Source organism: Staurois parvus, unplaced genomic scaffold (assembly GCF_062004578.1).
Source record: "Staurois parvus isolate SC_StPar_1 unplaced genomic scaffold, SC_StPar_1.0 ptg000145l, whole genome shotgun sequence".
NCBI classification, from domain to species: domain Eukaryota; kingdom Metazoa; phylum Chordata; class Amphibia; order Anura; family Ranidae; genus Staurois; species Staurois parvus.
The window spans coordinates 51,108-68,796 of record NW_028317941.1 but is presented as its reverse complement, the minus strand read 5'-3'; positions in this window follow the sequence as shown (position 1 = coordinate 68,796).

The following is a 17,689-nucleotide window of genomic DNA, read 5'->3' as shown; positions in this document are numbered from 1 at the left end:
TATATTTACACAAATCATATATTTAAGTATAATTAATTGATGTAATTATTTGATTATCGGTGGTACACTTATGAATTCATTATATCACATAAGGTAGAATATATTGGAGCGCGGTACACTACTGGCATTCGTGAACATTTTTAGTGACAGCAGGGTTAGCTGAACGTTTTGATATAAGATATGTGTAGGTGGGCTTGATAATGACATAGTTATGGCAGTTTACAAATCATGTTCTGATTTTTCCTTCCACACTGTAGCTTTCTCACTCTAATGTGACTCAGCTGCCCCCTGAGTGACCTTTGGTTGCACCTGTTACCTCAGTCAGTCACAGGTGTGTGAGAAGCTCTGCTCTAAACAGGCTGTTTAAACATGCCAAGTTCACTGGCGATTGCCATTTTCAAACGCTTGTAGTTTCAAAAGTATAAATGCTACCGTGAAAAGGTTTATATTGTGACAATCACAAGAAACAGACCTAAATTTTGATATATAGTATGTCTCTGCAATATTAAAAATGAAGGCACAGTCGCAGTTTAAAAACGTCCCTTAAAATGTCAGGTATCTAGAGTGGAGTTTCAATGAAAGTCAATGGGAGGGGTGAGGTGCAAACAAATGGTCATATTCTGAAAACTATCAGGAGTATGTCCTAGCCGTGAACATTTTTAGTGACAGCAGGGTTAGCTGAACGTTTTGATATAAGATATGTGTAGGTGGGCTTTAAAATGAAAGAGTGATGGCAGTTTACAAATCATGTTCTGATTTTTCCTTTGCACACTCTAGCTGTGCTCTGCTGCCACTCTAGATGCACCATTCATTCCTATGGGAAAATTTCACCACAAAAACCGCGATATTTCTTGAACGATTCGGCGAAACGTTCCACAAAGTAATAGCAATCCGATCGGGAACAATCCGCACGTTTTGATATATTACTTGTCTTTGTAGTGTAAAAACTGTGGGAGGAGTTAGCGTGGCAAATTTGGCTATAATAATAAGAATAAGAATAAAAATAAGAACTAGACAATCTACAATTTCTGGGGAAATTGTGTAAAGTGTTCTTGCCGCAACCTTTACCAAATGATTGATGAAATGTAAGCAGTGCACATTGCAAGCCTGATAGTGAGAAATGCATTTCAGCTTGTATTTTGAAGCTCACAGTCCAGCCTCGTGAGTCATCTGCCTCTTGAGTGACCTTTGGTTGCTGCACCTGGAGAGGGCGGAGTAGGCTCACTGTGCTGAGACAGCTGGGTTGCTATGACAACTCACTCTGAGAGGAATGTCAGCATTCCTGTTCTAAACAGGCTTTTTAAACTTGCCAAGTTCAATTGCGTGCTAAAATTAGTATTAATTAAATATTAAAGAAAAGAAACATAGTGTCTTCTCCGGGATATCAATTATTTATTTTTATTTTAATTTTTTTTTTATTTTAATTTTATTTTAATTTTAATTTTTATTTTATTTTATTTTTAATTTTATTTTTATTTTAATTTTATGTTAATTTAAATTTTATTTTTATTTTAATTTTATTTTTATTTTTATTTTAATTTTATTGTTATTTTAATTTTATTTTTATTTTAATTTTATGTTAATTTTAATTTTATTTTTATTTTTATTTTAATTTTAATTTAATTTTTATTTTTATTTTAATTTTAAGTTAATTTTATTTTTATTTTAATTTTATTTTATTTTTAATTTTATTTTTATTTTTATTTTTTATTTTTTTTAATTTTATGTTAATTTTAATTTTATTTTATTTTTAATTTTATTTTAATTTTAATTTTATTTTTTTTATTTTAATTTAATTTTTATTTTATTTTTATCCAGACTGAATAATAATACCATCTCATTTATACAGAAGGAACTGTCATTCCCACTGCAAATATTTTTTATTTATTTTAATTTTAATTTTTATTTTATTTTTATTTTATTTTTAATTTTATTTTAATTTTAATTTTTAATTTTATTTTTATTTTAATTTTATTTTATTTTTTTATTTTAATTTTAATTTTATTTTATTTTTATCCAGACTGAATAATAACACCATCTCATTTATACAGAAGGAACTGTCATTCCCACTGCAAATATTTTTTATTTTTTATTTATATTTTTCATTCATAGTTTTTGTTTTTTCACATTGATAAATTAATTTATTTTATATATTTACACAAATCATATATTTAAGTATAATTAATTGATGTAATTATTTGATTATCGGTGGTACACTTATGAATTCATTATATCACATAAGGTAGAATATATTGGAGTGCGGTACACTACTGGCATTCGTGAACATTTTTAGTGACAGCAGGGTTAGCTGAACGTTTTGATATAAGATATGTGTAGGTGGGCTTGAAAATGGCAGAGTGATGGCAGTTTACAAATCATGTTCTGATTTTGCCTTCCACACTGTAGCTTTCTCACTTCTCACTCTAATGTGACTCAGCTGCCCCCTGAGTGACCTTTGGTTGCACCTGTGACTCAGTCAGTCACAGGTGTGTGAGAAGCTCTGTTCTAAACACACTTGAGACAGCTGGGTTGCTATGACAACTCACTCTGAGAGGAATGTCAGCATGTCTGTTCTTAACAGGCTTTTTAAACTTGCCATCTTCACTGGCGATTGCCATCTGCAAACGCTTGTAATTTTAAAAGTATAAATGCTACAGTGAAAAGGTTTATATTGTGACAATCACAAGAAACAGACCTAAATGTTGATATATAGTATGTCTCTGCAATATTAAAAATGAAGGCACAGTTGCAGTTTAAAAACGTCCCTTAAAATGTCAGGTATCTAGAGTGGAGTTTCAATGAAAGTCAATGGGAGGGGTGAGGTCCAAACAAATGGTCATATTGTGAAAACTATCAGGAGTATGTCCTAGCCGTGAACATTTTTAGTGACAGCAGGGTTAGCTGAACGTTTTGATATAAGATATGTGTAGGTGGGCTTGAAAATGACATAGTTATGGCAGTTTACAAATCATGTTCTGATTTTTCCTTTCACACTGTAGCTTTCTCACTCTAATGTGACTCAGCTGCCCCCTGAGTGACCTTTGGTTGCACCTGTTACCTCAGTCAGTCACAGGTGTGTGAGAAGCTCTGCTCTAAACAGGCTTTTTAAACTTGCCATCTTCACTGGCGATTGCCATCTTCAAACGCTTGTAGTTTTAAAAGTATAAATGCTACCGTGAAAAGGTTTATATTGTGACAATCACAAGAAACAGACCTACATTTTGATGTATAGTATGTCTCTGAAAGATAAAAAATGAAGGCACAGTTGCAGTTTAAAAACGTCCCTTAAAATTTCTTGTGTCTAAAGTGGAGTTTCAATGAAAGTCAATGGGAGGGGTGAGGTCCAAACAAATGGTCATATTGTGAAAACTATCAGGAATATGGCTTAGCTGTGAACATGTTTAGTGACAGCAGGGTTAGCTGAACGTTTTGATATAAGATATGTGTAGGTGGGCTTTAAAATGGCAGAGTGATGGCAGTTTACAAATCATGTTCTGATTTTTCCTTTGCACACTCTAGCTGTGCTCTGCTGCCACTCTAGATGCACCATTCATTCCTATGGGAAAATTTCGCCACAAAAACCGCGATATTTCTTGAACGATTCGGCGAAACGTTCCACAAAGTAATAGCAATCCGATCGGGAACAATCCGCACGTTTTGATATATTACTTGTCTTTGTAGTGTAAAAACTGTGGGAGGAGTTAGCGTGGCAAATTTGGCTATAATAATAAGAATAAAAACTAGACAATCTACAATTTCTGGGGAAATTGTGTAAAGTGTTCTTGCCGCAACCTTTACCAAATGATTGATGAAATGTAAGCAGTGCACATTGCAAGCCTGATAGTGAGAAATGCATTTCAGCTTGTATTTTGAAGCTCACAGTCCAGCCTCGTGAGTCATCTGCCTCTTGAGTGACCTTTGGTTGCTGCACCTGGAGAGGGCGGAGTAGGCTCACTGTGCTGAGACAGCTGGGTTGCTATGACAACTCACTCTGAGAGGAATGTCAGCATGCCTGTTCTAAACAGTCTTTTTAAACTTGCCAAGTTCAATTGCGTGCTAAAATTAGTATTAATTAAATATTAAAGAAAAGAAACATAGTGTCTTATCCGGGATATCAATTATTTATTTTTATTTTAATTTTTTTTTATTTTAATTTTAATTTTTATTTTATTTTATTTTTAATTTTATTTTTATTTTAATTTAATTTTAATTTTATGTTAATTTTAATTTTATTTTTATTTTAATTTTATTTTTATTTTAATTTTATGTTAATTTTAATTTTATTTTTATTTTATTTTAATTTTATTTTATTTTTAATTTTATTTTTATTTTTATTTTAATTTTATTTTTATTTTATGTTATTTTAATTTTATTTTTTTTTTAATTTTATGTTAATTTTATTTTTATTTAATTTTTTTTTTATTTTAATTTTATTTTTATTTTAATTTTAATTTTTATTTTTAATTTTATTTTAATTTTAATTTTATTTTTTTTTTATTTTAATTTAATTTTTATTTTATTTTTATTTTTATCCAGACTGAATAACAATACCATCTCATTTATACAGAAGGAACTGTCATTCCCACTGCAAATATTTTTTATTTATTTTAATTTTAATTTAATTTTTATTTTATTTTTCATTTTATTTTTATTTTAATTTTAATTTTTAATTTTATTTTTATTTTAATTTTATTTTATTTTTTTATTTTAATTTTAATTTTATTTTATTTTTATCCAGACTGAATAATAACACCATCTCATTTATACAGAAGGAACTGTCATTCCCACTGCAAATATTTTTTATTTTTTATTTATATTTTTCATTCATAGTTTTTGTTTTTTCACATTGATAAATTAATTTATTTTATATATTTACACAAATCATATATTTAAGTATAATTAATTGATGTAATTATTTGATTATCGGTGGTACACTTATGAATTCATTATATCACATAAGGTAGAATATATTGGAGCGCAGTACACTACTGGCATTCGTGAACATTTTTAGTGACAGCAGGGTTAGCTGAACGTTTTGATATAAGATATGTGTAGGTGGGCTTGAAAATGAAAGAGTGATGGCAGTTTACAAATCATGTTCTGATTTTTCCTTCCACACTGTAGCTTTCTCACTTCTCACTCTAATGTGACTCAGCTGCCCCCTGAGTGACCTTTGGTTGCACCTGTTACCTCAGTCAGTCACAGGTGTGACAGCTCTGCTCTAAACACAGTGCTCAAACTTGCCAAATTCACTGGCGATTGCCATCTTCAAACGCTTGTAGTTTTAAAAGTATAAATGCTACCGTGAAAAGGTTTATACTGTGACAATCACAAGAAACAGACCTAAATTTTGATGTATAGTATGTCTCTGCAATATTAAAAATGAAGGCACAGTCGCAGTTTAAAAACGTCCCTTAACATTTCAGGTGGCTGTGAGTGAAGTTTCAATGAAAGTCAATGGGAGGGATGAGGTGCAAACAAATGGTCATATTCTGAAAACTATCAGGAGTATGTCCTAGCCGTGAACATTTTTAGTGACAGCAGGGTTAGCTGAACGTTTTGATATAAGATATGTGTAGGTGGGCTTGAAAATGACATAGTTATGGCAGTTTACAAATCATGTTCTGATTTTTCCTTTCACACTGCAGCTTTCTCACTCTAATGTGACTCAGCTGCCCCCTGAGTGACCTTTGGTTGCAACTGTTACCTCAGTCAGTCACAGGTGTGTGAGGTGCTCTGCTCTAAACAGGCTATTTAAACTTGCCAAGTTCACTGGCGATTGCCATTTTCAAACGCTTGTAGTTTTAAAAGTATAAATGCTACCGTGAAAAGGTTTATATTGTGACAATCACAAGAAACAGACCTGTTGTGGGCTTTTGAATTATGTCTCAAAAACATGATTTATCAAGACATAATCCTATATAACATCAAGTCAGCATAGCCGGATGTTAAGGGGTTAATTTGTCTTGGTTGGAAAGTCAATGACCATCTAGCTAGAGAAATGTAATGGGTGAAGGGATTGTTTTTCTTTCCTCCTAGAGACAATACTATTTTGAAGTTCTACAGGTGATCAAACACCATTATTCAGACTTCAATAAGCAGGTAAACATATACAAGGTCTGGACATGACAATAGAGGAACCAAACTGATTGTCTGAGAGCTTACCCAAACCTTGTAGAGTGTGATGAACTAACAGACCTCTGAAACTATTACCATATACTATTGTTCACCAAGGGTGAAAGCATTAACAATTGTTTACCATGAGCCCAATACAAGGGCCATGCAAATAGAGAGTTTTTTTTTCCCTACACAGAGAAAATGTTGATTCTGAAACAAAGGGGTGAAATTCAGGACATTTAAGTTTAAAAGTTCACTGTATATCATGACAAAAATATACTACAAAAACATATCATAAATAAGATGTTATAGATTTTAAACACCACTAAATACTCAGCAATGGGAACTATATATCACTAATTTGAGTATTGAGATGATGGGAAGTAAGATGTATTATAGACTAGCATTAGTTACATGTCTTATCAGGAAACAAACAGGATGGTACTTCAAGGAGGAATAACCGAATATACACCTATATTCCATGGTCCCTATTTAGAATAATATAGGTATCACTGCTATATCTGGATAGAGCCGTATATTTTATTCCTGAAATTACCTGAAGATTCCACCCAAGGTATGAGTCATCTCAAATACTCACATTGTTCTGTGATACATGACCGCCACCTGGCGGGCAGGTGAGAAATAGCTTATGTACACACATTTCTCAACTAGCCAATCAGGAAGCCTGGTGGGAAGGTATCTTAGAACAATGGACTAGTGGATATAAAAGCCCATGTGCTTCAAGGAAAAGAGATACCTCATAAAAACCTCATGGAAAGACCTGACATCTGAAGAAGATCTGCTGAATAACTACTCTTCCATCTTTTAAAACTTCCTAAAAACTTTAACTCAATTCCTAAACCTATAATCTTATAACTTCCTACATTCTCCCCTACTGAGAATCTTTCACTTGCCCTATATATATCAGTCTAAAGGCGTTCCACTGCCAGCTAAATCCACGGGAGAGTTGCCTAGTCTGAATTCCGGGTGTGGTGAGATATTTATGTGATTTTTGTATTAATTATTTTCTCTGTTGTGTGGAATCATAAAATTACCTCAGTGTATCATAACAATATTGGGTAGTTAGATATATGTAGAAAGATACTGTGTTACTGTTAAAAATTGTTTATTGCCATATTATAAATTTTTTCATATTTCATAATTTATTGAATATTAATAACCAGAGTATCATATATCAAGGGCTTGCTTCTTGCAATCCTATGGCCACGGCTTGTAAGAATATAACCTTTGAGATATTCGAAATTATTAATTATTAATAAATTTAATAAATATCATATCATTTAAAATTTGTGATTGATGTAATTAGTTAGAGACCTTATTAGTGTGTCTTACATTGGTAGGATATATTTTTGATTGTGTGTACCAATATTCATTTATCACCAGTCTTTTGCGTTTTGTGTTAATATATATATAATTTTTGTACATAAATAAATTTTTATATTTATCTATTATAAGGCAAATTTTGTGTGTATGGTACGAAATCATATTGGCTAAAAGAATTCAAGGTATAATAATAAGTGGTGATCAAATTATCAAAGTGTCCAAATTATTGGTTTACTAAATATTTGCCGTATTTTAACGGCTGGAGGCACTGTAATATTTCATCTAAGGGAAAGGGACACGCCCTTTATAAATAATATATATCCTTACATAAACCACCACAACATAAATTTGGAGGCACTGCTGAGAGTCATAGAAATCGTACCATAACACAAAACGCACTGGTGATTGTATATTTGTACACTTTATCAAACATATATTTTGTATCAAAATGGCATCCAGTAATCACGGATCCACCTCTTCCAAGCATAACGAGGAAAATATGGCGGCTCAAGGCATTGAGCAAGAAGCTATGAAGCCAGCTCGGAAAGCTGCCGGTGCTTGGCAGAAGTATGTTGAAAATGAAGTAATAGATTATCTCCGCAAGAGATTAAGTTTGGGGAATAGCAATAAGGAATTTGTGGATGAAGAGAAAAAGCAGGCTATTAGCACTTTTGAGGACCTGTTCAACCAAAAGGGCCAGGTTGTTGGGTTTTTAATAGCATTTGCTGGAGCAGAAAGTGATAGAAGCCGTGACAGACTTCTCCTAGAAGCTTGGCCCATGTTATGGTTCATGACCGCTGGAGCTGCCCAGCAGACCATGACTCTAAGGGAAGAGTTGTCAGAGGCCCGCCTCTTGTTAGAAAGCAAAAATCAGGACATTGAATCTTTGAAAGGGAAGCTTGGTCATGCCGGTGTTCGTTTAGACGAATCCGAGAAACATTATGATAGATTGGTCGGAGACTTTCGAAGTGCTCAAGACCTATATGAAAGAAACTTTCAGGAATTAAAACAACTTCAAAAGAAGTATCAGGACTTAAAAGATGAGGTGGAGTACTTCAGATCAGAGAGGTTATCTCCTGTCAAAATTAAAGTTCACCTAGGGGATAAGCATGACCAGTCAGAACTTACCTTGATAAAATCTGAGCAGAAAACTCTGGAGGAGCAGATTATAAGGTTGACGGCCCAAATAAATTCTGGGGTCCAAAGACGGGTCAAGCCAGAGGCTGATGAGCGGAGATACCCGCATCACAGCGAAGTATCTGATAGTGAGTCAGGGTCAGAATATAGGTCACCTCCTAGGCTTTCAAGATACACTCCAGAGCGCTCTGAAGAAAAATATGAGGTTTCATATAGGCAGGAAGGGAAATCCCAGGGGTCATTCAGGAGATATGACACCCCAAAGGTTATTAAGTTCCTGAAGGACACTGTTCCTATGTTTTCTAAGAAAGGGTCCCTTGAGATCACCGAACACATGAGAACATATGAACAGACGTTAGAGATTATGGGCATTAGAGATGACCACACCAAAATAGAATTGCTGCCATGGGTGTTTGAAGAGAAATACCGGCAATTCTTTGAGACCTTGAGGGCCTATTCTAAACAGTCCTGGAGAGAGGTTAAACATAAGTGCCACATGGAATTTGGGCCTTATAAAACTGTAACCTCTGCCAAGGCTGCGGCCTACAATTTAAAGTGTGGTCCTCACCAAAGCCCTGCAGAATTTCTGGCTGTCCTCAGAAATGCCTATTTCCTGGCTGAAAAGGATCCCAATCCTAACCAGCCAGAATTCAAGACACTATTCTATGAAGCATTACCTGCTTACATAAAATTGGGACTTGCAAAGGATTACAGAAAGGGATGCTCTCTTGATTGGTTGGTGAGAGAGAGTGACTATTTATTCTCGATCCAACAGTCCAGTGAGGGCGGGATAAAAAGAGAACCTAAAAATAGCCCCAAGATAGTAGCAGCCACTACCGTCTCCCCTCCAAATCCAAATTTGCAGGCAGAGAAGAAATCATATGCGGAAGTAGTCCGTGGGGGTAAAACCAATGGTTCCCCTAGATTTGTACCTCAAGCCCAGCAAGTGAAGGAGGTCCATAACTTTGCACCCCAAAACCAGTGGGTGAGAAAGGATAGACAAAAGCCAGGGAACTACGGTAGTGGAAGTGAGAAGAATAAAAAGTATGGTAAGGGTCAGTACAGTGATGAGAATCAAAGGAGGCAATGGTATCCTCAGAGGTTCTATTATCCTCGCCAAAACCAACATGGGAATTTTTATGGGAACCCCAATTTCAACAGGCCCCATAATTACAATAAGAATCCCAATTTTAATAAAAACTCCGACTTCCAAAGATTTCCTCCACGCCAAGAACACCCTCAAGCTCAAAGGGGGGATACAGTACCCCAGGCTCCCTTTAATAACAGGGAGACCCCAAAACCTCAGAGAGAACAATGGCGTCGGGACCAGAGCAGTAGTTCTGACTCTGAGTCTCATTACCAGTCTCGTCCAAAATACAAGTGCAAGTATAGGAAAAGGGAGAATCAACAGAATGACTCCTCTGAGCGTATTGGACAAATAGAGGCACAGGTCAGCAAAATGGCTGAACAAATGGACAGGCTTGTCACTCAATTTCCATCCAATCCTTTTTTAGGAGCAGCTCCTGTGACCAACCAAGGGTCACAGAATTAACAGGCAACCAAGCCTTAAACCAACAGGGGAGGACACTGAGTCAAATGACAGGAGATGTGTGCCCCGTCCCTGACACGCCTACTAATGGAGAAGCTAGTTCTCAGGCAAAGGGGGACCAGTTGTTGGGTATTAATGATTCTCCTGTTTTTCAGTGTCCATCTATTGCCCCTAATATAGTCGCGGCATCGGAAGTCGTCGGGATTGACAAGCCAGACGGAGCACCAACTTCTAGTTGTGCTTCTGTCTTGAGACAGTCCAAGAATCCCACCAGGGAGGATAAGGGTAATGTGTCCACCACATGCGGTGAGATAAGAGCTAGTCGCATGTTATTGAAGGGCCCACAGATCTTCAACCACACCAATTTCATGTGTGAGCTGACTGAATCTGATGGGAGATATTATGCCACGGTACAGGTGCAGGATGCCAGTGATCTTTCGATTGTCGGCTTAATAGACACTGGATCCCAAGCAACCATCATGTCACAGGAACATTTTGACAAAGTGGCGAATGTCATGCCCACCAAGCCGAGACTTAAAAGTTTTGACAGCTCATTGATTGGTGTAGGTGGAGACCCGTTACAAGTCATGGGTACCGCCTGGCTTAAATTGAAACTGGGTAACAAGGAACTGAGACACCCCATCATCATTGCCAGCATCTCCCAGCACCACATGATAATTGGGATGGACTTCCTAAAAAGGCTGAACACGATAGTTGACTGTGTGAACCAAGTCCTGTGGTCACAGGTAAATACCCCAATTAAATATGGGAAACTTAAAACTCCCCATTCCCGACAACACTGCCACCTGGTGGAAGAAAGGCCTGGATCATTAGAAATCCATTTCAGGAACAGCCAACTTCCTGATGTAACGGTTATCAAACCTGATGACCATAACCCTATCAGAAGAGATGAGGAACACATTTTTAGAATTCCTCAAGAGAAAATAAAAGATATTTCCCTCCAAGATGACATCCTTACGATATCTTTTCATCAGGAGGATAAACCAAGAAAAGGGGGAGATCATACCCAATTCTTGACAGGTATTGAAAGGGTTAACAGCGACTTGTTTATCCCCATCCGGATAAATGGTCTTAATAGATCAAAATATGCCAAACTAGATTTGAGACAGGAACACAGCTTTGTAAGCCATGGGCTGATAAAACACCTGACCGAAATGGAAATGATCCGTTTCTCCACACCTCAGCGTCATTGGATTTCAGACTCCCTTGATGACTCTGATGATCACAATTCAATGGCTAGGTGTCTCTTAAACGTCACTGTAGGAAACAAAACAGCCACCCATGTGTTCCTAGTCTTGGATAATCCCCAAACTAAAATTTATTTTGGCAACGATATATTACATCGCTTTGCAACGCAAGTCGACCTAATTAATGACTGTTTATGGAGTCGACTAAAGGGGGACCCCGAAAAATACCAAAATCTGGACTTAGCTTTAAAATCCCAGCAACAGATGCCTTATGCTGTTGAAGTCCAGGTAGCCCAAAAGATTACAATTCCTAAGGGCATAAATAATTTCATACTCCCCATCCAAGTTAAAAAGGGACATAGACTGAAGGGGTCAGATGCATTAGTATGCCTCTCCCATAAAATGAAGGGGGAGGGACTGAACATTACACACACGCCCCTAGTCAACACACATCAATCCCCGATGTACATTTACATCCATAATCTGTCCAATCAGGACATCGTCTTACCCAAAGAGACCCTTATTGGTCTAGCGGTAGAGACTGAATATTATACCTTTGGGGTCACTAACCAGGTGATTGGACTCCTCCCCGATGAATATTTGTCGGAGGAACAATTAATTGAACAAACATTCCATTCATTACCAGAGGGTATTTTCACCATAGAGTCCATTTATCCATTCGATTCTAAAGATGGCACCTGTCGAATCGAAGAGACATCAATTGTCTTTGATCACCCAATCAAAGAACAAGAGTACCCCAAAGAACCTGGATGGCAGGAGAACACACACACACATCACATACCCAATGACCTCACCACGAAACTTGAAGAGGCATATGAGATAGGTCAGCCGGAAAGCTTTCCTGGATTCAAGGAGTTGGTGGAAGAGATGGTGGCCCTCGCCGACGCGTGTGCCAGTGATCTCGACCGACAATTGCTCCGAGAGCTTCTCCTTGAATTCCAAGAGATCTTTGCCAAGGATTCTTACGATTGTGGGACTACTGACCTACACATCGCTAGGATCCAAACAGATCCAGATGCCCCACCAGTATTCGTAAGACAGTATAGGTTACCATTAGCTTCCTATGAATCTCTAGCTGAGATTATCAGGAAGTTACATGAAAGGGGTATAATTCGGCCCATCCACAGCTCCTACAACCACCCGATCCTGGGTATTTTAAAACCCAATGGACAATGGCGTTTGTGCGCTGACCTCCGTCAGCTGAACAAACGTGTGTACATGTCAGGATGGCCTGTCCCATACATAGACCAATGTCTCGCCCAGCTCCAAGGATCCCAAGTTTTCACAGCCTTGGATTGTGCACAGGGGTATTGGACCATAAAGGTGAGTGAAGAAGACCAATACAAACTGGCTTTCAGTTTTGGGAATCGACAATATTGTTGGGTGAGAATGCCTTTCGGATTCATAAATTCCGGACATGAATTTGCTGTGTTCATGCACAAGGCCATGCCAGACGCCTTCGAAAGGGGGACGTTGGCATATGTGGACGATATCCTGATCAAAAGTACTGATATGGCCAAACACATTACAGAACTTCGGCATGTCCTGGGCCAATTAAAAGCAGCAGGAGTTAAACTGTCCTTACAAAAAGCCCAGTGGTGTCGCACGAAGGTAAACTTCCTAGGCCATGAAGTTACTGCTGAAGGTTTGAACCCACAAAAGAAGAAGGTTGAGGCGGTTCTGAACTGTAAAGTCCCTACTAACCTTAAAGAATTGAGATCATTCCTAGGTATGGTGAACTACTCGCGTAAGTTTATTGATAATTACGCCGAGATAAGCAAGCCACTGCTTCACCTACTGAAGAAGGATGTCGAATGGTCGTGGGGTAAGAAACAGGAGGACGCCATGAAGGAGTTAAAGGAACGTCTCACACAAGCTCCGTGTCTCGGATATCCCGAAGGGGGTAAAAATTTCTATCTAGAGACAGGGTTTACGCAGGTAAGTATGAGTTCTGTTCTTTACCAGAAACGTGATGATGTCAGTAAGGTGATTGCCTATGCCAGTAAAACTTTGTCCCCGGTTGAAGTAAAGTTCAGTGACTGTGAAAAAGCTCTATTGTCCACCGTGTGGGCATTACAGAATTTCCGCAGTTACATTCAGGGAGAGAGAATCATTGTTGAAACGGCACACCAGCCTTTACAGTATTTAAAGAGTGAACGTATCAAGGGAGGAAATGTGTCTAATAGCCGCATCACTGCTTGGACTTTGTCTTTGCAAGGGTGGCCTCTTGAAATTCGGTACAAACAGAACAAGGAAAGTCCAGTAGCCCAGGGCCTAGCCGAGCTCCATGATTGTTCCGCAACTACGCCTGCTATGGAGGGCCCGGACACTGACTTTCTGGAAGAACAACTGTTCTCTCCCTACAAAGTTTATGATGAAGAATACTGTAAACAGCTGCCGTGTGTATATGTGGATGGTTGTGCTTTTCATCACAAGGATGGGGAACAGCTCCAACTAGTGGCAGGTATTGGAATCGTTTGGACCCAAGGTGTCACCCCAATTTCTGTGGGATACAAACTTGGACCAAAAAGCAGTCAGGTTGCTGAACTTACTGCAATCCTTAGAGCAGTTGAGATGGCTATAGAGTTCAACATCAGAGAGTGTGCCATCATAACCGATTCCAATTATGTCAGGAATAGTTTTGTGGAGTATTTCCCTAGGTGGAAGCGGAACAACATGAACAAGAGTAATCACAAACCCGTGAAACATGGTAAGCTCTTTTGTCACATCGATGAACTGGTAAGGTCCAATGATCTCACCCTGCACTTCAAGAAGACCAAAGGCCACTCCAAGGTTCTAGGTGCCGAGAAAGAAGGGAATGATCTGGCCGATTCTCTAGCCAAGGAAGGGGCAATCACCGGTGAACTGTTAGACATTGACCAATTTTTAGGTACCGTACAGGTTGAAGCTGTCACCAGGCAACAGGCCAGAACAGCTGGTGATCCGAATGCATTACAGTGGAGTCATGATTCTCCTAGTGAGGATTTAATTACTGCCCAAAAAGAAGACCCAATAATTGGCTTGTTTTATAGTCATATAGAAGATCCCAACCAAAATCCCATAAATAAGGAAGTATGTAGTGGGAAGGAGGATTTACGTATCTTAATGAAATCCAAATCCCAATTCTCTTTATACCAGGGATTGTTGATACGAACCTCAAAGGGTGGCGTACAACAATGGGTCGTCCCACTTAAATTTAGAGGTTTGATGCTACAGCATGCCCATGATGCTCCCACTTCCGGTCATCGTGGAGAGAAGATCACGTATGAGATCCTGCGGGATTATGCCTACTGGCCTCATATGTTACGTGATGTGAAGGAGTACTGCCAAGGTTGCCTAATATGTCCCCAATTTCAACCTACCAAGCCAACTCACAGAGCACCTCTCCAGAAGAGGGGGATATGTATGCCTTGGTCAGACCTTCAGATGGATTTTATTGGGCCAGTAACAAAATCTTCACGAGGAAATCGGTATATGTTAACAGTTACATGTTTATTCACCAAGTATGTCGAATGTATACCAGCACCAAATAACAGCTCCGAGACATGTGCTGCATTGCTAATAAATCATGTATTTTCACGTTTTGGTTTACCTCAGAGGATAGAGTCTGATAGAGGATCGCACTTCACTAGCGAAGTGATGGCCAAATTGTGGAAAATTTTGGGGGTTAAAAGGAAATTGCATATCGCCTATCGGCCAGCCTCTAGTGGTGGTGTAGAACGATACAATCAGACCATCGTTAATGTCCTTAAGAAATTTGTTAAGGAAACAGGCAAAGATTGGGATGTCAAACTGCCACTGGTCCTGATGGCGTTGAGGGCTACTCCGAATACAGTTACAAAAATGTCATCTTTTGAACTGATGACAGGTAGACGGATGGTACTGCCCCAGCACTTATTGTATCGCACTACAGATCAAAATTTGATCAATGCTACCACCACACACCAGTACATAGAGGATTTACGTAAACATCTGCAATATGCTTTTGCCTTTGCCCAGCGAAATTTGGAAAGAGCTGCAACTAGTGCTAAGACATACTATGATCTCAAAACCTCCAAGAAGGAATATGAGATTGGTGACAAGGTCTATCTATACAACTTTGCAAGAGACCAGATCAAGGAACGGAAATTCCTTCCATCTTGGAAAGGTCCGTTCTCTATCATTGATAAAATCTCTCCGGTCGCATATAAATTGCAGGTTACCCGGTATGGTGAAATCAGTGATAGATGGGTGCACATCAATCAATTACGTGCTTGCCATCCGAAGTCTCAATTGCAGTTGTTGGAAGACTGAACCCACCAATTCCTATCTGGAGATATTGAGATCATTATTAAATTTCCTTTAAACATATAATTCATCTTTTGCCTTACAGGATCCAGTAACATAATTTTATGTATATCCCATACTTAAACTGTTCATTTTAATAATTTAGAAAGGAAGGCCCAGACTATGACCAGACCGGCGATCGGAGGTGTCAATGACCGGACCCTAGAAGGAAGCTATAATGTCCTGTGGGAAAGACCAGATGCCAGAGATCGATCCGGAGACGATAACCTGATGTCCAAGGCCACCAAGGGCCAGTCCAGAGGAAAAGACCCGCCTAGGAGACCGTCTAAGAGACCTGTCGTGCGGAGGACCCATGGACCCCAAGGTGGATGTGCCAGGCCAGGCCGGCCTCATCACAAGACCAGGATCGTCATCGGAAGTGTCCATCTAAAGACGCCGAGTCAAGTTGAGGACCAACCAGCATCACCGCTGCCATTTTATTATAAAAAAAAAAAAAAAAAAATTATTATTTTTTTTTTTTTTTTATTTCATTCACTTCACCGGAGAAGACGAACAATCACTCTAGCCAAAAGCCCCACTCATGTTTTGCGACACAGACACCCCTATACACGTGCCTGTACCCCAAACAAAGGGGGATTTGTTGTGGGCTTTTGAATTATGTCTCAAAAACATGATTTATCAAGACATAATCCTATATAACATCAAGTCAGCATAGCCGGATGTTAAGGGGTTAATTTGTCTTGGTTGGAAAGTCAATGACCATCTAGCTAGAGAAATGTAATGGGTGAAGGGATTGTTTTTCTTTCCTCCTAGAGACAATACTATTTTGAAGTTCTACAGGTGATCAAACACCATTATTCAGACTTCAATAAGCAGGTAAACATATACAAGGTCTGGACATGACAATAGAGGAACCAAACTGATTGTCTGAGAGCTTACCCAAACCTTGTAGAGTGTGATGAACTAACAGACCTCTGAAACTATTACCATATACTATTGTTCACCAAGGGTGAAAGCATTAACAATTGTTTACCATGAGCCCAATACAAGGGCCATGCAAATAGAGAGGTTTTTTTTCCCTACACAGAGAAAATGTTGATTCTGAAACAAAGGGGTGAAATTCAGGACATTTAAGTTTAAAAGTTCACTGTATATCATGACAAAAATATACTACAAAAACATATCATAAATAAGATGTTATAGATTTTAAACACCACTAAATACTCAGCAATGGGAACTATATATCACTAATTTGAGTATTGAGATGATGGGAAGTAAGATGTATTATAGACTAGCATTAGTTACATGTCTTATCAGGAAACAAACAGGATGGTACTTCAAGGAGGAATAACCGAATATACACCTATATTCCATGGTCCCTATTTAGAATAATATAGGTATCACTGCTATATCTGGATAGAGCCGTATATTTTATTCCTGAAATTACCTGAAGATTCCACCCAAGGTATGAGTCATCTCAAATACTCACATTGTTCTGTGATACATGACCGCCACCTGGCGGGCAGGTGAGAAATAGCTTATGTACACACATTTCTCAACTAGCCAATCAGGAAGCCTGGTGGGAAGGTATCTTAGAACAATGGACTAGTGGATATAAAAGCCCATGTGCTTCAAGGAAAAGAGATACCTCATAAAAACCTCATGGAAAGACCTGACATCTGAAGAAGATCTGCTGAATAACTACTCTTCCATCTTTTAAAACTTCCTAAAAACTTTAACTCAATTCCTAAACCTATAATCTTATAACTTCCTACATTCTCCCCTACTGAGAATCTTTCACTTGCCCTATATATATCAGTCTAAAGGCGTTCCACTGCCAGCTAAATCCACGGTAGAGTTGCCTAGTCTGAATTCCGGGTGTGGTGAGATATTTATGTGATTTTTGTATTAATTATTTTCTCTGTTGTGTGGAATCATAAAATTACCTCAGTGTATCATAACAATATTGGGTAGTTAGATATATGTAGAAAGATACTGTGTTACTGTTAAAAATTGTTTATTGCCA